The 26,621-nt window shown below is 40.8% G+C and overlaps 1 long non-coding RNA gene across 1 annotated transcript; it reads right to left on the bottom strand.

The window, feature by feature from the left end:
* Positions 1 to 850: 850 nt before the first annotated feature.
* On the bottom strand, positions 851 to 25,912 carry LOC131424316 (uncharacterized). Its single transcript, XR_009227095.1, has 4 exons — positions 25,827 to 25,912; positions 10,587 to 10,720; positions 5,056 to 6,748; positions 851 to 3,641 (listed from the first exon to the last, which is right to left on the bottom strand). It is a non-coding gene; the product is annotated as an uncharacterized LOC131424316 (long non-coding RNA).
* Between the last annotated feature and the right edge of the window lie 709 nt (positions 25,913 to 26,621).

Here is a 26,621-nt window from a genome sequence, read left to right as displayed (position 1 = left end):
AGGTAGACACCAGAGCTGGCTTTTTTTCTACCAAGCGTGTTCTCCTGCAAATATTTTACATGCAAAGATTGAGAATCCAGAAATTGATCCCCTTCAATGTAGAGTGCCACATACCATTTGGGAAGTTTCAGAATCCCCAAAGTTTGGTGTAAATTATTATAACTATTTGAGCCTTAATTGATTAATTAATTAATTCAGGCATTTTTACTCCCCTGTTGGGGAGGATCAGTCAGACTCAGTGACGAAGAGGCATAAGTGAGGCACTCCTCAGTGCTCCAAGCCCTGCCTCCAAGGGTCCACCCCTCCATACCATCTAGCCAAACCGCTCCAATTGGGAGGGACGTACCAAACACTATGTGTGACACACTAACCCAGGAGTCAGAAAGGAGGGTGTAGGTGACCATGACGGGCACCAAGATAAAGAGGACAAGAATGTGCTCTTCATGCTGGGAAGATTCTCAGTCACCTAGACCATGGCCGCCCCACACTCCCCCGTCTCCTAGTATCTGAAAGGTAGGCTGCGTACTGCTTGCCTCGGAACTTGAGCTCACCGTGGCGTAAATTGGTTTTCTATTTTCCTAATGTCAGTATTGTCTTCCTTCATAGATTCCAACTTCAGGACAGGGCTCATGTCTTAAATGTATAATTAATTTATTAATTAAGGCTCAAATAGTTATAAAATAATAATTTAAATAACTTTTAGTAACATAGTCATTTATATTTGTTATAGAAAATGAGAAGAAGCCAAAGAGAGAGAAAATGAAGAATAAATCATCTAAAATTCTTCTATCCATACATAATTATTGTTAGCATTTTTTAAAAAAATATTTTTTTAGTTGTTGATGGACCTTTATTTTTTTGCTTATTTATATGTGGTGCTGGAAATCAAGCCCAGAGCCTCACACATACAAAGCAAGCACTTTACCACTGAGCTACATCTCCAGCCCCAAATTGTTAGTACTTTGATGTCCTTTCTTAGAGGATTAAATAGTCACATTGTATATGCCCTTACTATGGTTTGAACATTTATATATTAGTAACTTAATTCCCAATGCAACAATGTTGAGAAGTGGAAGTTCCAAGAGGAGATAAGATCATGAAGATTCTGTCTTCATGAATGGATTGATGTTATTATTATCAGAGTGAGTTTATTATAAAAGTGAGATCAGCTTCCTCTTGCTCTCTTGAGCTCTCTTGCCCTTCTTCCTTCCACTACAGGATGATGCAGCATGAAGGCATTCTCAAAAGTTTCGGGCCTCTCAAATTTGAACTTCCCAGCCTCTAGAACTGTAAAAAAATAAATATCTATTTTTAAAATAAATTACCTGGCCTCAGGTATTCTGTTATAGTAACACAAAACAGACGAAGACAACTTACATGGAAAATACTTTATATCACAGCAGTGGTAGCTGCAGAACTCCTCTTTACCCAGACTCCATTCTCACCTCCTATCAGGCTCCTTACCTTTCCTCTCTCATGGTTTCTATGGAGAAAGATCCTAGGCACAAATCCTGGTGAGTCTGCTGTACCCTCCCTTTTCTTGCTGTTCTTTCCAGCTGTTACTGACATCAAAAATGAGCAGATACTTAGGTTTGAACCTGGACATGAATACCTGGGCATGTTTAGAGGCAAGAAAAACATTTTGTTTAAATTGGAGACTTCTCTTTTGAATGCCTTGGGATCTCTGGTATGATGCTGCAGGAGTTACAACCCACAGATTGATTTCTCTTTTTCTAAACCATTTGTGGACCCTCTGTCCACACTGGTGCCAAGACTTTCTCCCTCATTGCTTTCTTGCTTGGCTCTTTGATGTCTGTCATCCCTAGAGAAGTCAGGCATTACTGATTAAACAATCTATGCAGGTGTTACTCTAGGAAGTGACACTCTAGGAAGGCCTTGGTCATGGCCAGGCAGGGCTCAGACTCTTTGGAATCTGCAGGGAGTGGCTCAAAAACAATCTGGAAGGGCCCCAAGCTCTGGACTTAGAGGAATGCTTCTTGTCTTCATCCTTGCAGAGGTATCCTCTCTCAATTTGTACAAAACAGTCGTCAAATCAGCCAGGATTGCTTGTCCAACTCATTCTTCAGTCCCAGTGATCTATCTCATAGAAGGTGAATCCAGTCTAAGAAAGCAAGGTATATGACAGGGAAAGGGCAGCAAATGAATGAGCACTCTTTGAATGTGCAGCCCTCATAGTCTAAATGACTTTGGGGGTCTTGGCTGGAAGCATCTTAGAGACACTTCTCAGAGGCAACACACTCAAAGAAGGGAGTTAGAGACATGTTGTTAAGGACATTGTCTCCATAGATATTATCGTTGTAACAGCGGGAACTTTGGACACATCTTGATCTCACTGAAATGCAGGAGAGCAGTTGTCAATAGAGCAAAAGCAAGGGAGGTTGTTATAGTGGGCTCATATAGACACAGATATTTATGGAGCACCTACTATGTGAAATGCGTTGATTAGGCACTATAGGAGAGAAAAGAGCTTAATAAGACCTTCTGTGCCCATCATAATATGAGTCCTGCTATATCAGAGAGATACTTTCAGATTTGGGGATACAGTTATACATTTCACTCAGGAAGTATAAGTTTCCTAGATTCTGTTCTTCCTGCCTAAGGCCAGGGCTCCACCTGTCTGTCTAATTGCTGAGAGACTGCCCACACTGGCTCTGCTATTCTCTGAGCAACACCCTACTTTCACAAGAACCACCCCAAGGCTTCTTGTCTCAGCAGTTTGGGCCCCTGGTCCTTCCTGTTTTATTTTGACCCTGTGTGTTAAAATGGGGCCCTGAATTTAAAAGATTTAGTTGTGATTTATATGTGCAATTCATGTTCCTAGTATGCCCACATCCAAATTTCTTAATTTCCTGAGCCTCTCTGCTATAGAATGAATGATTGTGTTCCTCCCCAAATTCACACATTGAAACCCAGCCCCCAGTGTGGTGATTGAAAGTGGGACTTTTGGGAGGTAATTCAATCATGAGAATAGACTCCCCCATGAATGGGATCAACAACACCCTTATAAAAAGGATCCAAGGGAAACCACTTAGCACATCAACCATGTGAGGATACAACAAAAAGACACCATCGATGAATCAGGAAGAGGGCCTTTACCAGCACCCGGCCACGCTGCATGCTGACTTCAGACTTTCAGACTCCAAAACAGTAAGGAATGAACTTCTGTTGTTTATAAGCCCCCAGTCCATGGTACTTGGTTATAGAAGCTTGAGCTGGCTGAAACACGATTCTTCAATTTGTAAATGAGGTCTGTACCAGTTAGCTTGCCAGGAGGGTTAAATGAGGAGGACTCACCAGCAATGTATCCAGTACATCCAAATATCCCAAGAAGAGCAATTTTCTTCCCTTTTCCCCAGTGTCTAATTTCCCTGGATAGAAAAGGCAGCTTCTCCCTTCTCACTCAGAGGCTTTGTAATATGGGAGGAATTCCTTATCTGATGATGCCTTAACCAGCAGTCATCATTTTAAAATTTTGGATCTCAACTTCATTTTCCCCCTGGCAGGGAGATTTATGTCATATCATATTTCCTCTTGCAGCCACAGCAGCTTTTATTATGTCATCAATTATGCATGGCTGGATGTCTGTGTTCTCGGGCTTTTGCAGCTGAGCATTTGACTATCTGGAAGAGAAGACCAGTGTACTCAGTCTGCAGCATATGGGGACTGGGACACATGCCGATTGCTTGGCTGGACCTGTCAATGATAAAGATTTCCCATTCTGGTTCAAAACTGCCAGCAAATCCAGCCAGCACATGGAGCTCAGTTTGACCCAGGGGGGTGGGGGGGAAGGCATCCTGCCTCTGTAAGTTTTGGTGCATCAAGGAAGCAGACCCATCCCTGGAAGAGCGATACAAAAGGCAACATCAACAGTTTGATGGCTGAACATACAGATGGCAGCTGCCTCCTCCTCTAGCCATGCTTGTGGGACAGAGATGCAAGAAAGTTATAGATTCCACTTATGGACTCAATAGTGTTGATCATACCAAAGGCTAAATTGCACCCAAAATTGAGGTTGTTGCTTTCCAGAAATTATCAGTAAAACCAGACCAATCTTTTGGTTCTGGAGAAGAAAATCTCTCTCTTCCTGGAAATCCATGGCTCAAACAGAGTCCACATGTGAGGGCTGGGGTTGTGGCTCAGCAGTAGAGTGCTCGTCTAGCTTGTCTAGGCCTCTAGTGAGGCCCTGGGTTCAATCCTCAGCACCACATAAAAATAAATAAATAAAATAAAGGCATTGTGTCTAACTTCAACTAAAAAAAAATATTTAAAAAAAAAAAAACAGAGTCCACATGTGCCCATGCCTGAATATGCCCATGCCTGATTCAAGGGCTTCAGTTTTCAGCATCAGTTCACATGGCAGGTTGGTGGCAGTGGGGACTGAAGTGGGGTAGTGATGGAGCAAGGACATCCAGGGTCCATTTGCTCGTGTGAGTTCAAGACTTTTGAAAGCATTCATTAATTTTGTTATGAATGGAGGTGATCTCCCCAAGAAGGTATTTTGGGGAGTATTCTGGAACACATTCTTGCCTTGCGGTGGGGGTGTGTTAAGATAGTCTAGGATGCATCTAATCTAACATATGCCAGGGACAACTGACTCCCATGGATGCCAGTCCACAGGTGTTCTGGGACTGAAATTCTTAGGAGTGGTTTTAACCAAGTTGCTCCTTCCTTCCCTGCTGGGCACAAATTAGTTGGCAAAACAAGGCACATGGGGAAAGTTTCAAAGCAATGTGTGCTGAGCAATGCCAAAGATGCCACAAGGCCATGTACAGCACATGCCAGCAGGAAGCAGGCGGCAGCTCCTTTGGTGTTTAGGGGAGAGAAGGGCTTCTGTGACATCAATGGTCAGTGAGGCCACTGGGGTTCAAGAGCAGTTTGTAGAGCCACGTTAGGGCCCCAGGCCAACCCAGAGAGGCAGATCTATAGAAAGACAGATCAGCTTCTGAGAAAACATTTAAAGGAAGCAAGTATTAGAAAAATTTCTCTAGTTAGAACCCCATGCATCTGAGCCCAAAGAGGAGAAGCCCTAGCTACCTGAGAAAGCTCCAACTTCCTCCCAAAGAATGGGTCCATTCTTCTTTATGAGGTCATCTGTTCTCTGAGGCATTGCCCAGTAGATTGCACCATAGAGTCCCTTCACGGGTGGATAAGAGGCAAAATCAGGCTGCTAACATGAACATCACAGTCAGGCTTGCAGTGGAGACCAAGTGACAAAACGTATAGCCTGTGGCAGATGTGAGGGACATTCCTAGGTGCTAGTCCAAGGTCCAGAGTTTATGAACTGACTGCATTTCTGAGCGCCTGGCAGTGGCTCCTCATCAACCCACTCCAGCAGCCTTCCTTATTCTCTGCCCAGTGCCAGATATCAGCATAGCAGGCCAGCCCTGACAGCTCACGGGGGACTGCCAATGAAGCTGAGTCCATGAAAATATGTTAGATGTTGGTTAAGTTTACAGAAGCATTCGTGAGAGGTGGTCAAAGTCATGTGCCATGACATGGTAAAATATGTTCCCCGGAGAAATTTCCTTAAAAGGCATGAGTGTAGAATAGCTATTAGTGGTAGATGTAAAGAATAAAATTCTCTATTCTCTTCCTCCTGTGCAAGTAGAATCCATTCTTATGTTTGCTTATGAATCCATTATTCTGTTCACATATATATTTCTTCTCATTTTTTCAATGTGCATTGACCTTTGTTGGCCTTTTGAATATGATAGTACATTTTATTGGCATTTGTAAGCATTGCAATAAATTAGACATTTTAAAAGTACAAAAGTACATATCTCTAAAAATAATTACTCAAGCTTTGGCTAAAAGAGATGAAGTCCCAAGAGAAACATCAATTTCTTTTGTTGGAGAAAAGGCAAACATTTTTATGAAAACAGTGCTCATTCTGCAGAGTGGTATATGGAGGAGTATACACGAGAGACAACACAAGTCCTTTTCTCATGCAGCTGAACTGAAAAACAAGACAAATATTTTGAACAGTTCATACGTCAAAAAGACATGTGCAGGCTTCACTTATTAAAATAATAGTGGTATCCTGGTGCACTGATGTGGTGCTTTCATCTTCAAAGCAATTTATGACTGTTCATGAATTGACTTGGGACAAAAGATCAGAAATTGGCGGGAGGTCCTGGGTCTGTGATTTTGGGAAGAATGAATGAGACAGAGATCAAAGACATCTCCCAGCCCCCATGCTTTGTTAGTGGGTCGCTTTGGAGCCTGAAAGAAAGCCTGTGATTCTTCCGGACAGTGGAAGCCTGCAATTCAATGGCAGAGGGAAAAGGGTGCACTGGTTTTCACCCAATTCCATTCCTCTCGCCTTTTCTGGTTATGGTCCTAGAACCAGAGGGGGCTAGGAGTCCCAAGGACCACTTCATATTCAAACAAGAAAAGAAATTTCCAGATCCTATCATGGCCTCTGCAGCATTCCAGTCTCCTTTGGCCAAAATGGCCCCACCATCTGATAATGGCCTAGGCACTCTGCTGCCATGGATAGTATCATTTAATCCACATGACTATTCTCTGAGGTAAGCACTCTTTTTTCCCCCATTTTGTAGGTGGAAACAGTGGAATACAGTGTGGTTGAGTCATTATCACAAAGTCGATAGCCACAGACAGAAGAGTCGAGATGCATATTCAGCAAGATGCATATTCAGCAAGATGCATATTCAGGTAAGCAGCCTCCAGATTTCACGATGCCAAACATGTACCATGCTGCTTCCATCTGTCAAGGGAAATTCGAGTTTTAAAAACTTGTTCATTCACACACAATAAACTTCTGTAAGACTCTCTGCCTATAGGATTGTGTTCAACTGTTACACCATCCAATGGGTATTTGAACATGTTGACCAAAAGGACAAACAAGTCTAAACTCTTTTGGATAACTATATACCTAGGAACACAGGGGGCTGGACAGCAGACTTTTGATCTCAACATGACAGACCAGGAAATGACAAGCAGAAAGCTTTTAACTGGACTATGACAAAATGTGTTTTTGTAGTCACTGTGACTCTTGACCCAGATGTCTGCTTCCCCATCCTGGGCAGGACTGCTTGTTTGGTTCCCCTTCAGGGCAGTTGCTTTGCCTGGATTTTGTATCTCCTTTTGCACACAGCTGTCCACTTCCCACACCTCTCTCCAGGATAAAGGACACTCTCTTGGTCACCTCTACCTTCTGGTGACTCTTTCCTTTCTATAAAGGAACCTAAGCCTGAATCTGATTCCTTAGGTAAGGGAACTGATTACATCGGGCACATTCATGCCTCAATTTATTTCTTGCTCCTTGCCCAAGTATCTACAGAGTACCCACTCTGTGGGAGAGTCTTTGCTAGGCGCTGGGGACATAACTTGAATAAGGCAGGCACTGTCGCTTCACTTGTGGAGCTGATGGTCTGATGACAGATGACTGAAAAATAATTCATTAACTGAAATGAGAGGAATGAAGATCCAGAGAGCTGAGTGAACAGATGATAGTGGCTTCTGACCACATCTGAGGGTCAGGAAAGGTTCTCTTGAGAAAGGGACAGTGAAACTGGAGACAGAGAGATTAGTCAAGCGTGAAGAGGGCTGAAGGAGAAATTTCAGGGTGAGGGAGGTGGTGTGGGAAGCCTGAGGTGACAATTAAGTCAGGAAGTTGGGAAAGGCCAACGTGATTTGAGACCAGAGAGTGAGGGGCAGTGGTAGGGAAGGAAGGTAGGCAGGGCCAGGCCCTGTAGGGTCCTGTGGGTTAAAGGCCCATTTGAGATTTAATCCTAAAAGCAACATGAAGTCATTGAAAGGTTTTAAGCAGAGGGATGATGAGATTCAAAGTGTCTGTTTAAAAGATCATTCAGGATTTAGTGTAGAAAATTAACTGGACAGGGCAGGAGTAGAGGAAATGGAGGAAGGGATGCCCAGTTAAGACTCCATCATAATCATCCAGGTGAGGGATGATGGGCCTGGATTAGAGGTGGGATTGGAGATGGAGTGGACTGGATAGGTGTTAGTTTATGCAGGCCAAAGAGAAGGTCTTTGAATACATGCAGTCAACAACAAGGCTCTATAAATGTTAGCTACCATTATTGTTAATGGTCCTTGCATTTGGGTTGGAAATACAAAGATAAACTCTCTCTCTCTCTCTCTCTCTCTCTCTCTCTCTATATATATATATATATATATATATATATATATATATATATTTTTTTTTCTGTAAAGAGAAACAGAACTCTAGATCAAATTTGGAAAACCACAACTTGGCTTGTGGGCTTAAGCTGGCCCTGTGCTTGATTTTGTAAGTAAATTTTTATTGGAACACAACCATGCTATTTGTTTCCATATTGTCTGTGGCTGCCTTTGATAGTGAGTTGAGTAGTTGTAACAGAGGTCTTATGGCCTGCAAAGACTGAAATACTTGCATTTAGCTTTTTACAGAAAAATGTGCTGACCTCTGCTCCAGATCAGTACATTTTCTAATGATGACAATTAAATTTCTTTTTCCCTGGCCTTACTGATCCCAAGACCAGAGCTCCTCCTTGCCTTCTGTCCAAAGGGTAAAGGAAGTTTTCCTTCTTCTTAGCTAAAGAGAAAGCTATGGCTACATACATGCAACTAGCTATAATTCTATGTATTCTTGTCTTACAGAATAAACAAGAATAAAGCAGGAAAACCACTGATGTTGGTGTTTTATTTTAGATTAGCATTCAGAGTCAGTATGCTTAGGATATTTTGATCAGATCCCACCAAAGTCAGAGCTGCTGGTAGTACTTAAAGGGGATGCTGTCATATGGTTTCTCTCAAAAGCCTGACTTCCAGAGGAAGAGAGCAGCAGCACCCCTATGTCCATGTATCTTAGTTCCTAATAACAGGCAGGATAAATATCTCATTTCTTAAAAAAAAAAAAAAAAGTGGAGGGATTGCAGCTCCCTGCAATATACAAGTGCTTATGTTCTACAAGTAAGAGACAAACACAGAGCTATTTTATTTGATTTTTCAAGAGGTAACATCCATCAACACAGATAGACAATAGAACAATTTGAGGGATGGAATCCTCAGAATTATGTGACCATATAAAAAATAGAGAAGTTACTCGTCAGAAGAATAGAATTTAGAGTGGACTGACTTAACCACTCCCTGGATGCATAAATCTGACCCATTTCAAAATTTCTCCAAAACAATAGTTTCTTCATTTATAAAATGAGATTAATAATAAGATTAACCTCATAGGGTTGAATTCATCCAACTAATATTTGTTGAGCACCTATTAGGTATTAGAATCCATCCTTGTTTTGGAGAATATGAATATGACCCAGTAAGAGTAAATCAGACAGCAACCACTCTAATGGAGAAGGCATAAAAAGTGCCCATCAAACTCAAAGCACTCCGCAAATCTAAGGTGTGTGGTCTAAAGTAGATTACTCATCCCACCAACCATTACCCTAGACTTCCTATGTAACTTGGAGACTTGGGGATGTGGCCATATAAAAATTATGCACAAACTCCAAGCTGGATTAGGGTAAGGAGAAAGAGAGGCCCTGGTCCCATATGTAAATTTTAAAAGGGCACCAAAAAACTCCAATTAAGATAAATAAAATATTAAACTTATGCTGAAGAATCCACAGTGGACAAAACACCAGCATTTTAAATGAAAACAGGCTCTGTATGACTGAAGTTTTTGACATTCACCAGAATATAAACCAAAGAACTCCCGGTTGTTGTTGGCAGGGCCAAGGAAAGAGGAAACAAATAATTAAAATGGCGCCACATCAAGGTCTACATTCACAGACTCGGAGGTCTGTGGCCATGGCGGGGTGGATTCTCGGACCTCACAAGTAAAGCCCAAACAAACCCCAAATCTGGGTTTTCTAAAGCAACAGACCCTTTTCCTGTCAGGTCCAGGGCCTTGGATAGACCTCTCCATCACTTCCAAAACACACAGACACATGGAGTGTAATTATTTGTGTTTGACAGTAATGGAAACTCACCCTTTTGAGACAGTTAAAACAACAGAAGTTAAAATGATTTGTACCACAACAAGGATATACAAAGTATTTATGTAGAAGATTGAACAAATAAATTACTGTGTATGTCAGGGTAAGTGTGTGTCGATGTGTATAGGTGTTAGTGTGAGTGTCAGTGTGCCAGCGTCAATGTATGTTAGTGTGTATGTGTGTCTGTGTGTGTCCATGTATGTGTATGACAAGTTTGTATGTGTGTTTTGGTGTCAGATATGCATGTCAGTGTACATTTATATCAGTGTGTGTTAGTGTGTTGTGTATCTGGGTGAACGAGTGTGTCAGTGTGTTTGCATATGTCAGTGTGAACATGCATGTCTGTGTGTATGAATGTTTGTGTATGTGTATGAATGTTTGTGTGTGTGTGTGTGTGTGATTAAAACCCTCCCAGCCACACTGCGATTCCTGATGAAATCGTCTGGACTCAGCATTAATGTGGTGCAGATGTGGTGACTCTCAGAGTGCCTGAGCTGCTCTGGGCAGCTCCCGATGCCTGATGACACTGAGCAGCCTCCATATTGTTGTTGGCATTACTAACACAGCAGACGTTGCTCAGCTTCATATTTAACTCACCCTGCAGGCCCAATTCATTAAAAGGAGATTTATGGGTGTTCCAGTGTTTTATTATAGATCTTGTTTCCAGGAGCAGAGCCTTCTGTGTGGCAGGCAGGAAGAAGGGGTGTTCAATTCATCAAGTCCAAGTTGAGCTACATGACAAGGAAGAATCAAGCAGGTTAGGATGTGGATGGAAGGAGGACTTGGCTCCTCAGTTTTATCTGGGATTGAAAAATACACCTTAGAAATCAATATAGTGAACTGAAAATTATTTATCTTGGTAAATATTAACCTGTTACCACTCATGGCCCACCAGACTAGAAGCTTTGAAAGACAAGATCTCTGCCTTCAAGGAACTTAAAGCATATTGCCTGGTTATAAAACAATGACATCACCTTGAGGAATAGTTTGTGGGGTTCGTTTTACGAATTGACATCACCCCTTCTACTCACATTGTCATCAATAGATAGTGCTCAAAGTGAAAGGAACATCGGTTTGGTTTTTACCAGAAGACATTTCTGGAACCTTAGGCCAAGGCTTCTCAAAGTGCATCTTCTAGCCAGCAGGAGCACTGTCACCTGGGAGCTTGTGAGAAATGAAAATTCTCAGGCCCTAGACCAGACCTCCTGAATTGGAAACTCTGAGAGTGGGGTTCAGGAATATGGGTTTTTACAAACCCTCCAGGTGATTCTAAAACACTCAAATTTAAATTGTGTTCTATATGTGTAATAAGAAATGTGATGCATTCTGCTGTCATGTATTTAAAAAAATAAAAGCAATTAAAAAAATAAATAAAACACTCAAATTTGAGAACTTTGGTCAGAAGAGATCTCTTCATTTCTTTGGTCTTATTTCCTTCCACTTACCACCCCTCAAATAATAAAAATCATTATCACAGTCACCCCACTAAGAAATGGGGTTCCAATAAATTAATCAAGGCACTTAACAGGTAATAAAGGACAATAGCAAGTTATTATGTAATAACATGTAATTATCACCAGCACAAAACATAAAACATCTCCAAAGGAGATCAGGCACTCCCAGTAATAATTTTCTAGGGTGCTGATTTCAGAAATGGTCTCCATCATGAAAAACAGCCAAGAAGTGCCTTCCATACATGACCATATTTTATTGTTATTTGCTCTTTTCAGATATACATGACAGTAGAGTGTATTTTGACATATTATACATGCATGGAGTATAACTTATTCTAATTAGGATCCCAGTCTTGTGATTGTACTGGTACTGGTCGTGTATTCATATATGAACATAGGAGAGTTATGTCTGATTTTTTTTTTTTTGCTATCTTTCCTGTTCCCATCTCCCATCCCTTCCCTTCATTCCCCTTTGTCTAATCCATTTAAATTCTGTTCTTCCTCCCCCACCCTTGTTGTGTGTTAGTATCTGCATTTCAGAAAGGGCATTCAACCTTTGATTTTCTGGGATTAACTTATTTCAGTTAGCATGATGATCTTCAGATCCATCCATTTACTGGCAAAAGTCATTATTTTTTATGGCTGAGTGATGTTTCATTGTGCATATATAACATATTTTCTTTATTCATCTGTTAAAGGGCACCTAGGTTGGTTCCATAGCTTAGCTATGTGAATTGAGCTGCTATGAATATTGATGTGACTGCATCACTGTATCATGCTGATTTTAAATCCTTTTAGGTATATACCAAGGAGTGGGATGACTGGGTCAAATAGTGCTTCCATTCCAAGTTTGCTGAAGAATCTCCACACTGCTTTCCAGAGTGGTTGCACCAATTTGCAGTCCCATGAGCAGTGTATTAGGGTACATTTTCCCCCACATCCTCACCCATACTTATTGTTACTCGTAGTCTTGATAATTGCCATTCTGACTGGAGAGAGATGGAATCTCAGTAAAGTTTTAATTTGCATTTCTCTAGTTGCTAGAGTTGTTGGACATTTTTTCATATAATTTGTTGACCATTTTTATTTCTTTTTCTGTGAAGTGCCTGTTCAGTTCCTTTACCCATTTCTTGATTGGGTTATTTGGGGGTTTTTGGTGTTAAGTTTTTTGAGTTCTTTATATATCCTGGAGATTAATGCTGTGTCTCAGGTGTGTGTGGTAAAATTTTTTTTCCCATTCTGAAGGCTTTCTCTTCACGTTATTGATTGTTTACTGTGAAGAAGTTTTTTAGTTTGATATCATCCCATTTATTGATTCTTGATTTTACTTCTTGTGCTTTAGGAGTCTTGTTGTGGAAGTCAGTTCCTAAACTGACATGATGGAGTGTTGAGCCTACATTTCCTTCTAGTAGGTCTCTGGTCTAATGCCTAGGTCGTTGGTCCACTTTGAGTTTTGTGTAGGGTGTGATATAGGGATTAAGTTCCATTCTGCTACATGTGGATTTCCATTTTTCCCAGCACGATTTGTTTAAGAGGCGATCTTTTCTCCAATGTATGTTTATGGAGTCTTTGTCTAGTATGAGATAACTGTATTTATGTGGGTTTGTCTTTGTGTTTGAAATTCTGTTCCATTGGTCTTCATGTAAGACCATGTTTCAAATGCCCACATCATGATAAATCTCCTCTGTTTTAGGTAATTTTCCATTGCTACAAGAAAATATCTGATCACAGAGGGATCACATGGCAAGATAGAAAGCCAGAGAGCAGTGAAGAATCTACTTGCTCTTCTATAACAACTTGCTCTGGTGAGAATGAACTGGGGTCCCAGGAGACCTACTTAATTCTTCTAAGAGCAGTTCCCCCAAAGACCTACCCACCTTCCACTAGGCTCCACCTCTTAAAGGTCCCACAAACTCTCACATCATCACACTGGAGACCAAGTTTCCAACACCTGAAATTTTGGGGGACCAACACCTTCATATCACAGCACCACCACGCATTCACTGGGTGGGCATCTTCAGAGCCTTTAGTGAAAGGGAGTTTAGAGCACGTTACTCTAGGATACACAGACTGGAACCTTTTACCTCAAGAATTTTTAAGGAGGAAGTGAAAATAAACCCAGGAGATAAACATTCAAGAGAGCTCAGAAAGTTACCCCATTACTCTAGAGACAAATTAAATATATATGGCTGTGAATAGAAAACAGAAACTTCCTTTGTACAGGACTTTTATATAAAAGTTTCATATATAAAAGTTTGCATAGTTGAGATGAAACCAACTCCACCATTATAAATCAAAAGGCTAAATGCTCAGATAGTGAGCTATCCAAAATAGACACTTTTGGATGGGAATTCCCAGACTTATCAAATAAACAAACCTCTTTGTAATATCAACTTCTCACATAACAATATGTTTACATTTTTATTGTGGCAAAATAAATGTAATGTAAATGTAATTTTTATTATTTTAAGTGTACAATTCTGTGTCACTGAATATATTCACCTTGTTGTGCAACCATCACCACCATCTAACTCTAAAGCTTTGTCACATTCCCACACTGAAATCTGTGCTCATTGAATAATAACTCCATCACCCTCTCCCCCAGACCCTGGAGAACACCATTTTGCTTTCTGTATGTATAAATTCAACAGTCTAGAAATATCACATAAGAAGAATCATATACTACTTGTTCTTTTGTGATGGCTTATTTCACTTAGCCTAAGATCTTCAAGGTTCACCAATGTTGTAGCAAATGCCATAATTTCCTCCCTTTTTAGGGTTGAAAAGTATGCTGTGGTATGTGTTTGCCACATTCTGTTTATTCATTCATCTGCCTATGGAAATTATTTATACTTTTGGCCTCTTATTTGCTATCTACCTCAAAATATGGAGAATAAAGAAAGCTGTCTATAAAAGCAGTGTTCATAATGTAATATATGATCAGTCAATAAACATTAGCTTATTTAGTACCCCTTGAGTAAGAAAAGACATGTTCACACAGAGATGTGCAGCCTCCTGGCCTAACTGCTAGTTGCTATGTGGGAAATCATTACTCTAGTTCTTAGTCAACAAGTGACCCCATCAGAAATATCATTGCTCATTCCCAGCTTGAAAAAGGGAGGGAGAATGTGACCTAAATGTTAGTTCATAGAAAAACAAATATGATCAGAGAAATGTGTTAGTAATGTTAACTCTAAGTTAACAAGCTCCCTGATGACAGCATTTTGGGGCAGCTGAGAAAATGTACACTTAATTGGCAAGGTTTATAGGCATGCACGCAGAGCCCCTGTCCACTAATCGCAAGGACACAGATATTTGGTCTTATGTTGATGACTCTGTTCTCAAACTAATGGTCTGCTTATTTAAGCAATAGCTACTCTCTTTGTGAACAGTATAAGAATGCTTTTAGTATAACAAATGTTCAGTATTAAATTTGAGAAGCAAACAATCTGCCGTTTTGTTTTTTCTTTTGTTCCAAAGTCCATTTTATTGGGATCCTAACAAGAAGTTAAGGGTGTGTGTGTGTGTGTGTGTGTGTGTTTCAACTAAAAGAGAAGTAACAAGGTAACAAGGATGGACTCTCAGTGGATATTAACTAGAATGTATGTATCAATTAATGAACAGTGAGCATCATTATGGGTTGGTCTGAAATATTGAGCTTTATGAAACCTCCTAGTTACCTCACTTCATAGAAAAAGAGGCAGAAAAGAGAATCACTGAGTGGTCCTCTGGGCTCCCAGGCTACACCCAGCCCACCCATTCTCTCAAACACCAGTTTCTTTACCCTTTGGCTCAGGTTGTAGAGTGAATCAGATGCAGGTGTGGAGTTCGTCAGGGTCTGCTTACTAAGCAGAATGAAGACAGAAGAAAAGTTCAACTCCACATGTGTTCAGGAAGAAAATGTCTCCCTAGGGAAGAGAGAAAGCCCTGGCCAGAGTTGTGTAGGCAGAGCTTTGTTAGGAGGAATATTTCATAAATATGAGCTAGAGAGGCAGCAAGAGGGTGATTAACATAATATTAACATCTCATTAGCAGCCCAAGGGAACAGGCAGAGAGAGAGGTGAATCTCTTTGCATGACTGGCAGGATCCCCAAAAGAACATATTCTTTTCTATTATTCTCTGTGCATCTAAGTTATATTTTATTAATAAATAACTAGACAAATGTAGACCTCTCAGGTGCTTTATTCATGGCATCTGGGCCAGGCAGGTGAAACTATTAAGAGTTATCTCCCAATTGGGATTCTTTCAAGCACATAATTCACACAATGCTCACAAACTGACTTCATGCATCTTCTGATGAGACGCAGTGGGAAGGACACACATTCACCCATGTAGTATTGTCGCCAAAAATGTTTAACAAGGCCTCATCATCAGAGAACATCAGACAATTCCAGAATGTGGATATTCCATGAGAAAAATTAGCCTAAGCTCCTCAAAAAAAAAAAAAAAAGTCATTAGGGGAGGAAAGACTTTTCTTCTTAGGTTTTTTGGTTGGGTCCTGAGAGTCGGACTGAAAAGAGATAGATAAACAAGATGAAAAAACATATAAATGCTGTTTGACATTAATATTTTTATATGGCATGGGGGCTTCATAGAAGTGAAAAACCCAGAGAGGCAGTTTGACTGGGGAACTTATAAACCATTGCAATGAAGAGTGAAACATTCTGGAGATGTGACAAGACAAGAAAAAGAGGATTTGGGGAAAGGGTGGCAAATTGTGGGAAAGTGACTGCAAAATATATAGGGAAACTAAGGCTTATTTTACTAAGGTTTATTTGTGCAGTTTCATCTCAACATCGTTCCTCCTCTTTGATGATAGGATATTCTCCTTTTCTGGGTATTGGCAGGGTGTATTTCTCATGGGAAATCTATGCCCTGGTTTTAGGCAAAAAGGGAATGTGCAGATAGCTTCCTGTATCTGCTGTTTCTCAACTGCCTTCAGTTCAAAATAATCCAGGGCTGGGGATGTAGCTTAGTGGTAGTATACTTGCCTAGCATGCCCAAGGCCCTGGGTTTGATCCCCAGCTTTGTCTACCCCCCCAAAAAAATAAATATGCAAAAGTGGCCTATTTTAGTGTCCATCCAATAGACAAAAGCCAACCAAAAAAAAAAAAAGGCAAGGATTTATTGCTCCATATTTAAGAAAACTTAAAGAGAATGTCAGCTTGTAAATAACATTAATTAACTACTGAAAATTCTGAATGTGGATTTAATATTAGTTAGTACTGATATTATTAAAATTAAATTTCTTGGTGGTGATCTTGCTATTTTGATCACATAGGAGAACGTCCTTGCTACTGTGAGACACATACTGTAACGCTGAGAAATGAGGACAATAGTCTTTTCAGTTTACAAATGGTATGAGAACAGAGAGAAGAGAGACATGTACAAAATGTAAGAGAGTATAGTGCATTCATTGTACCATTCTTTAAACTTTTCTATTTGCTATGGGACAGCCATTGGGCTGGAGTGTAGCTTGGTGGTAGAGCATTGGTCTAGTATGTGCAAAATCTTGGGTTCCATTCCCAGTACACACATACACACACACACACACACACACAGTCACACACACACACACACACACAAAGACGTTATTCCAAATTAAGAGTTGGGACAAGGGTAGGGGGTACAAAGTATACTCTTTTATAAAGCAATTTCTATTTCTAAGGCTAGTATGATGGCCAGATCAGGCCTAGGCCTGTAAGACCTGAAAGAGTACCAAATCACCAAGGGGCAGCCCAGATGAGAGAGGGCACTGGCAATACCTAGCTAAACACCTGCCTCTCAACCCACAGAGGGAGAAATATACGGCTCCATCTCCTGGTATGAGCACCAACTATCAATCCACTCAACTTGAGGGGAAAATACCTGGGACCCCCAATACCACCTCAGGGTCACAACCCCAGACCATAGTGACTCAAGATGGAACAAGAGACCACTGCTTATGGTAATGTTTGTCTAATATGAGTGACGAAGCTCTTCTGTTTCAGTCAATCAAAACCAAAGGACTACTCTAATTCAGGTGTCTTAAGTACCTAATATGAAGTCAGTTATGATTTTCTCCTAGAATTTGCTGACTTCATTAGTATGAAAGCTAAGAAATCCTTAAAGCCTTTGTTCAGTAATTATTTGCGTGATTAATATAAGCATTACAATGGAGAGATTTTACTTTCCATTTTGATATCAAATCTTAGAAACCCAGCACTGTGAGTGCATTTTCACTCACACTGGTCACATTCAAGTGTTCCATGACAACCTGTGGCCACTGGCTCCATGCTGTACAGCAGAGCTGTGAGTGGGATCTGCAGCAACAGTGATTAGACTTCAATCCTTAGTTGATCCAAAGAAAGCGATCCACAGGATGAAACAAGTTGTGCCTCCAGAAGGATCGGTAATCAGTGTAAAGGGCTTTTGGTTATTGCAGGCTCTTTTCCTGATGATAGATAAAGACAATAACCACCAGAAGGAAGAAACCTGGCTTTTCTCAGTTTAATCTACAGATAATTATCACACATCTGTTCATGGTGTACTTTTTTCTATTAAAAAAATGTTTTCTCTTATACATGCATTATTTGTTCCTGCTCCTACACGAGCATTCAAAAACAACAGAAACCAAGATGTAGATAATTTTCCAATAAATTCAATAATTTAAAATTAAAATATTGGGCTGGGGTTGTGGTTCAGCAGTAGAGTGCTCGTCTCACATGCGCGGGACCCTGGGTTCGATCCTCAGCACCACATAAAAAATAAATGAGTGAAATAAAGGTATTGTGTCCAACTACAACTATAAAATAAATATTAAAAAATTAAAATATTAAAAATCACTGTACCCTACCCCAGAGTAGCACACAATCTCCAATTATTATGGAAGCAGAGCACTTTCAAGAATGGAAAATAAGTATCAAAACTCAAAAATAACAAAACCAAAAACCCATGTCAATAAGAAAATCAGCACATAAAAGTTCTTGCTGTGTTGCTATCCTAAAAATCCTTCTTTTTGTGAAATTTCACTTAAAAATCATATTCTCTTGGCAAATACATTCTCACACTTATTCTTTGCATGTCTGTTTATATATTCTTTGGCATGCTCCTGGGCTACCTTCTTGTAAATATTCAGGCAAGCCCTATCACTTTGGCCATCCATCCACCCAGAATGAACATTTCTCCCATGACTTGTTTTAGTAAGCAGTTCTTGTCCTTTGGAACTGACAATTGACCAGGAACAACCAGACTTAAGGCGAATAATCACAATCAGGTCTTTCGTAGCCCTTGGGTCCTTTTCACTAGGCTAATTGCAGTCTTGAAGAAATTCAAAGTGATTAAAGAGCTGCTATGCCCTCTACCTCTCTGTCAGGTTATAATAAAAGCAAGCCTTACACCACAATTGGCCCCACACTGAGACACTTATTAACAATTTTTTTTTTAGCTCACAAGCCCAAAATAGTTTAGATAAGTGATTTAAAAGTTTGATGAAGGCCCAGTTTGTGTATCCAAGTACCCCTCTTGCATGAAAAGTTTATGCTAGATAAGAGTAAATTCCTTCAACAGAATTCTGTTGGCATCAGGCAATACAAATCCTCTTTGAACAAAGGTCACAAACAAGACCACTGGGGTCAAGCTTATAAGCATTAAGTGCCGCAGGTCTCCCTTTTACAGGGTGAGAATATCTTTTCCCATCCACATATTTTGACCTCCTCTAATTCCCTCTAATGAGTACTTACTGCTCGCATTCAACTGTTTTCCACCTTGAAAATCCAATTTCAAGTCTTTATATGCTCATTGGAAGGGTGGAAAGTTGATCAAGAATAGGCAAGAGAAGCACTTGTAGTGGTCAACTTTGGACCAGGTCTTTCTGCTGGTGAGATGACCTTACGTGCCTAAGAGGCCACCTTTATAGTAACCAATATCAGTAATTTTGCACTGTCTCTGCAGAACGACTCTGCAGTAAATTATAGATAATGCAACCTGTTCTGCATTAGGAAGTGGGGACAAGGGGCACCATGAGAAAACTGAGCAAAGGGATCAACTAGTCTGGGAGGTCAAAGAATCCTTGAGTTTACCTGAAGACTGGAGGGATGCCTAGGAATTAGCCTCTGGAGGCAGAAAGACATATGGGTTGTGGAAGGCCTGGGGGCCCAGCGATTGGTCATGGTAGCTAAATGGCCACAGAGGCACAAGGTTGTATCCAAGTACACGCCTTGCATGAAGAGTTTATGCTAGATAAGAGTAAATTCCTTCAACAGAAAGCATGGGGCCTCCCTGGTTTCAGAGGAGAGAGTCTAAACTGACCCTTTCCTCTGCTATTGCCTCTACTAATTGTCTCCTCCATATCCCAGGACACTGGCATAGATTTCTGTCTGTAAAAAGAGGCCTTAATTAATTAACCACCCCAAAGTTTCATTTCTGGGGCCCAACCATTCCTCCCCATTTATTTATGACAATAGACTTGGACTGTAATATCACCTTGATTACATTAACCTTGAAACTTTGCTGTTTATATAGTTAAAGTGTTGAGCTACTTTTAAAATTCTCACTGTCCATTCATCTCTGACTTACAAAAATGGTGCCTGAAGTTATTGGAAGGACACATATTTTTGAAACAAAAAATTTATTTTGCATAGAAAAATTGCTTCTGAATCTAATATTTATTTTTCTCAGAATGTTCAGCTTGATGATCATTTTGCCACCGCATGGGGTGAGTTCTGCATGGGAAGGAGGGCCTGTAATTATCTGGAAGACAGAATTGCCTGCTATTTAGGCAAAGGGAGCCGGATTCACACAATGGACTGAAATTGCTCCTCATCCTCTCAGATCAATGATCAGATGTTGGAAACCCTTTTCTTCATTCTAATACCAAAGAACCAAAAGCCTACCAGAGGTATTACGATCTGCTAGTTCAATAGTCATTCGTCATTCATGTATCTTGTATTTTTGTTTTCCAAGTCAATAAACTCATGGGGACAGATGGGAGTCAATATAACAATTGTGACACTTTAAGAAAGCTGGTGGCTTCACCTGAAATGGCCTGTCTCTTACAGAGAGGCATTCCATACACTGCCACTCCTGAATGGCAAGGAAGACGTTGCTTGTTAACATACAGACTGCTGGCCCTCCCCTGAGCTTCTGATTTGATGGGACTGGGCTGGGTTCTGAAAATCTGCATTACTCACAAAGTCCCCTGTAATGTTGATGTTATGGGTACAGACACCACTGCAAAAGTAAATAAAAAGGGAAGAGGGAAGGAGAGAAGGAGGGAAGGAAGGAAGGGAGGGAGGAAGGAAGGAAGGAAGGGAGGGAGGGAGGGAGGGAGGGGAGGGGAGGGGAGGAGGGAGGGAAGAGAGAGAAGAGAAGAAGGAAGGGAGAAAGAAAAGATCAAAACAAACACTGCTGAAGCATGAAATAATAGACCTGTTTTCTCCTGTAATGATTCTTGGCTATTTTTCCTGCCAGCTCACCAACCATGTGGGTCTTTACAGGCAGATTATCAGAGAAATGCTGGTGATAATGAGGTTGTTGGCACAGAGATGGATGTCCAGAGACCCGGGACAAGCCTGAAAGTTGCCAATGAAGCCCACAGGCATGCAAAGCAAAGCTGAAAAAGAAAAGCAGGTGAGGCTGGCAGGTGCAGGGGAGATCCAGAGTTCTAGAATGCACACAAATCACCTGGAGATCTTACAAGTATACGGATCTGTTAGGTGGGTGAGGCATGAGAGTCTGAATTTCTAACAAGTTCTCAGGTGACATTGATGCTACTGGCCACTAGACCACATTTGAGTAGCAAGAGTCTAAACGGCACAGGTGAGAGATCCTGGCATTAGACACAGGACACCTGTAGCAAGGGAATTATAGACAGTGAGTCATTGACTCACATACTCATGAGTCATCACAGCGCACTGGGGGCCAAAAGCCTAGGGAGGAGGAGGATGCATGAAGGGTAGGCAGATCCACCCAGAGGTACAAGCTTGAGTGACAAGGGAAGGTAGATCCCACTGGCTGTAATGCAGAGTAATTTTAGATAAATCTTTCATTGACTCAATGTCCTTATCTAAAAATTGAAGAAATCTGTTCGAAATGGCACACTACTTGCAAGTGCTTTCAGGAGACCAGTGCAAGCTCCTTGCCTTTGAGGTGACTTTTCCACTAGTCTTAGGACTGAACAGCCAAGTCAAAGAATCCCAAGTCGGGAACACCTTGAAGAACCCCAAAACCAGAAATTCTGAATTGAGGCTGATCATAGGAATCAGCTGGAATTATTTTAAGAAAAACACAGGCTCCAAGGCCTAATCCCTAGGGAATCTACATTTATTGAAAGTTCTCCAGATTGTTCTTACATCCATTCCTCCATTGCAAGCTCCATTTCAACGCTATATTTCAAGACTTGCCCACTTCACTTCCAAGTACCTCACTACCTGCTCTCTGTGTGCTTCCTGTCTCCAACCTCTGCTGCTTTGTCCCAGCCAATTTGACTAATTTATATATATTTTTATTGCTTTTTTGATGATCCAATATTGATATATTATTATTATTAAGTCCATAGTTTACATTTGGGTTTCCTCTTTGTGTTGTGCATTCAACGAGTTTAGGCAAATGTATTGAAGAAAACCAAAAGTATTTCTCCCAAAATATAAAGGAACGATGAGCTGAAGACAATCAGTATGTGGAGATCTCTCTGCCTTCTCCTTGTTTGCCTAGAATCAGGACAAAGATTCACAAACACCTTTTCCCCCTCTTCCCCACCTAAAGATAAGATGCAAATCTTGTTTGTAACACTGGGTATCAGCTCAAGGACAGCAGTGCTACCGGAATCTGGGAGCAGACTTTACTCCTTTTCAGTTGTCCTTTTGGTAACCTGGGCACTTGCTGTAGTTTGGTCTAGAATGTTCTCCATGGGGTGGAACATTGGTCCCCAGTCCATGGAGCTATGGGCAGGCAATGGAACCTTTAAGAGATGGGGCTAAGATTTTAGGTCACAGAGGGCACTTGAAAGAGTCTGTGGGACCCTGGTCTCTCTCCCATTCTTCGGCTTCCTGGGTGCTCTGAGATGAGCAGCTTGTCCCACCACGCACTCCAGCCATGATACACTGCCTCACCACTTGCCTAAAGCCATGGGGCCAACTGACCCCAGATTGTAGCCTCCAAAACCATGAGCCAAAATAAACCTTCTCATATGAAATTGATTTATCTCAGGTATTTGTTCCAGTACTGGAAAGCTGACTAACACTAATTTCTTCCCACCTGTCACTTTTACAAAATGTATTGCTTTCTTCTTCAAGATCCTTTATAAGCCAGGACACTAAGCCATTGCATCAGGTTACTTTTTTTTTTTTTTTTTTTTTTGGTACTGGGGATTGAACCCAGGAGTGCTGAACCACTGAGCCACATCCCTATCCCTTTTTATATTTTCTTTACAGACAGGGTCTCCTTGAATTGCTTAGGGCCTCACTAAGTTGCTGAACTTGTGATCCTGCTTCCTCAGCCTCCCAAGCTGCTGGAATTGCCACTTTGTTCCACTCAGGTCTCCCATGTAATGTGCATTGCACATATTAATAAACTTGCCTGTTTTTCTCTTGTTAATCTGTCTTTGGATATAGGGGACTGTCTTAACCATGAACTTACGAAGGATAAGAAAAATTGTATTTCTCCCCATTGGAAATGTGGGTATCCCACTTTGAATTCCCACTAGCAATTAACAAATTTTCCTATTGTTTGACTCATTTTTTCAAATGCCATATTGATCTAGACATTCACTTGTTTAAAAAACTTCCATGTTTCTTTCTCTGACAGCCTAAAACCCTGTTATATTGGTACTAGGGATTGAACCCACCCCCAGACAGGGTCTCATAAGTTGCCCAGGCTGGCCTCAAACTAGTGATCTTCTTGCCTCAGATTTCAGAGTAGCTGGAATTACAGATGTGTGCCACCATGCTCTTCTTAATATTTAAAAATTTTAATTGACACACAATTATACATATTTATGGGGCACAGTATGAAATTTCAATACATGTATATAATACATGATGATTAAATAAAGGTAATTGACATATCCATTATCTTTAAACATTTATCTTTGTGTTGGGAACATTCAAAATCCTCTGGACTGCCTGTTTTGAAATATACAACCAATTATTGTCAACCACAGTTACCTTACTGTGCTATAGAATATTAGAAGTTATTCTTCCTATCCAACTACCCCCCTGAGCCTATCAACTATTCTTTCTCCCACTTCCTTCCACTCTTCCCAGACCCTATTTTGCTCTCTAATAACACAGTTTTTAAAACCTCCACATATGAGAACATGGCGTATTTATCTTTCGGCACCTGATCAATTTCACATACACAATGACCTTTCCTCACATTGTGTAACAGTTTTTTGTTCACTTCTTGTTATCCATCTTATAAGACAAAGTTAAAAGTACCATTTTTTCCTATATTTCCTTAATCACACTCTCTTTTCCATGTACAACTAACTGCTAGCCTCTCCTGCCATGTTGGTGGTATCCTGATTTATCAAAGAACTTGGATAAATGTATATATTTTCATAAATGCTGTAGTGTTGGGAAGTGGGGCCTAAAGAGGGGGGAGTGTGGATGCTGAAGGCTCCACCCTCATGATTGGGCTAATGCCCTGTTCTCAAGAGCAAGTTAGCTCCCATAGGAGTGGATTCATCCTCAAGAGAGTGGGTTGGGGTTTGGAGTGTAGCTCAGTGGTATAGCACTTGCCTAGCATGCATGAGGCTCTGGGTTTGATCACTACCACCACAAAGGAGAGGGGTGGTTATAAAAGTAAATTTGGCTTCTTCCTTTTTCTCTTGTCCTCTGCTTTGTTATGAAGTAGCAAGAAGACGCTCACCAAAAGATAAGCAGATGCCAGCACCGTACTCTTAAGCTTCTCAACCTCCAGAACTGTGAGCCAACTAAATTTCTTTTTCTTAAAAGTTACTGAGCCACATCCCTATCCCTCTTTGTATTTTCTTTACAGACAGGGTCTCCTTGAGTTGCTTAGGGCCTCACTAAGTTGCTGAGGCTAGCTTTGAACTTGTGATCCTCCTGCCTCAGCCTCCCGAGCTGCTGGAGCCAGTTTGCTCCACTCAGGTTACTTTTGAACTGAGGTTTCTCCCAAGTAATGTTTCTCCCTGTCCCTAGCACTCTGTTAAAGTAACAGAAAAAAAGTCTTTTGGGTGTAAGTCTTCTCTTTCATCCATGGACAAAGCTCAACACTGCTGAAAAACAAATATAACACTTTATCAGCCAAATGAAACTCTATGTAAACTTGTCTATTGAAATCTTTACCAAGAAAGGTTTTCTGATGGAAAAGAAATAGATTTGAAGGCAGCAAGACACAGAAGGGGGGCAGGCTGGAGAAGAGGAGGCTGGGAAGAGAGAAGGCAAAACTCCTACTTCCTAATCCTGTTGGCCCTTTATAACGTCCCTGTCACAGATTAGATACAGCTGAGCTGCTGAAGGCAGAGCTTGGAAGGAAGGAAAGAGACTTTGTTTTCAGACACCTGATGGAGACCCTGAATCAGGCAGGCTGCATCCCAAAGCCAGATTGACAGCTTTTGAAGTTATTCCTCTTTGTACAGCAAAGAAAGTGGCCTTTTAAAATGTACCTTTAAAAATATTAGGTCAGTAACACCTGTCTAAAGATAAAATATTATATAGCTTCTTTTAAGTGCATATACCCAAATTTATGGGAATACATACCACACACATTTTTCATTTTCTTAAACGGGATCTACTATATGTGCAGTTAATAAATAACCTTTTGGGGTTGTTTGCTCAGCATCAGGTACTGTTTTAAGTCCTTTATATGAATTTCTCATTTTAGTCTCCCAACAACCCTATTAAGTTCTATGTGCATATCTATCTTTATGGTTTGGATCTGAATGTCTCCTGAAGTTTCAGGTTCAGAGGTGGGGCCTTTGGAAAGTGATTGGATCACGAGTACTCTCACCTCAGTGGTTGGTTAATGTATTGATGGCTGAATGGACTACGAGGAGGTGAGACTCCAGTCAAAAGAGGTAGCTCACTGTCACTGGGGATGTGCCCTGGAATGGTTTTTCTTTTCTCTGGTCTCTCTGTCTCCATCTCTTCTCTCTCCCTGCTTCATGGCTGCCATGAGCTGAGCAGCTTTCCTGCCATGCTGTTCAGTCTCACCCCAGGCCTTGAGCAATGGAGCCAGTCAGTCATGGATGGAGTCATCTGAAGCCAAAAAAAATCTTTTCTCCTCCAAGTTTTGTCCCCTCAGGTAGTTGTCATGGCAATACAAAGTTGACCAACACACCCAGTATACAGATAGTGCTTTAGTTAGTTTTTTCACTGCTGTGCCTAAAAGACTTGACCAAACCAATTTAGAAAAGGAAAAGTTTATTTGGGAGCTTACAATTTCAGAGGTCTCAATCCATAGACAGCCAGCTCCTCCCTCGGAGCTCAAGGTGAGGCAGAACATCATGGTGGAAGAGTCTGGTGGAGGGAAGAAGTTCATACGATGATCAGCAAGCAGAGAGAGACTCCGCTCACTAGATACAAAATACAAAATATATACCCGAAAGCCATGCTCCCAGGGACCCACCTCCTGCAACCACACCCTACCCACCTCCAGTTACCACTCAGTTAATCCCATAAGATTATTAATTCACTAATTGAGTTAAAGCTCTCATAACCCAATCATTTTTCCTCTGAACCTTTTTGCATTATCTTGCACATGAGCTTTTGGGGTCACCTCAAGTCAAACCACAACAGATAGGAAACTGAGGCATACAGAGGTTAAGTGGTTGGTTCCAAGTCAAATAGCTGAAAAGCTATAGAGCCAGGATTTGATCCCCAGCAGTCTGATTGTAAAATTCTTGCACTTATTCTCTCAAGCAGACTTTTTTCTTACAGTGGTTCTATTTAGTTTTTATTTTTAATCAAAAAGCATATTTTGGAGCTATGATTTCATATTCTATAATTCCATATTAGTTTGTTTCATTATTTTAATAGCTGCATAGCACATTAAATTTCACTCTGTGCACTCTTTATTTTATTTAATCATTTCCTATTGACATTTACATTGCTATTTTTTCCCCTCTCCTACTATACTAAAATTGACATCTTGATCTTTTTATAAGGATCTTTTCACATGTACACAGACTCTTAGAACTATAATTGTGGAATCAAAAGTCATGCATGGGAAAAC

The sequence above is a fragment of the Marmota monax genome, unplaced genomic scaffold (genome assembly GCF_021218885.2).
Source record: "Marmota monax isolate L192 unplaced genomic scaffold, Marmota_monax_Labrador192_F-V1.1 WCK01_AAM20220418_F8-fsc00066, whole genome shotgun sequence".
NCBI classification, from domain to species: Eukaryota; Metazoa; Chordata; class Mammalia; order Rodentia; family Sciuridae; genus Marmota; species Marmota monax.
The sequence above is the reverse complement of the archived record's forward strand: the minus strand, read 5'-3'. Positions and strand labels throughout refer to the sequence as shown.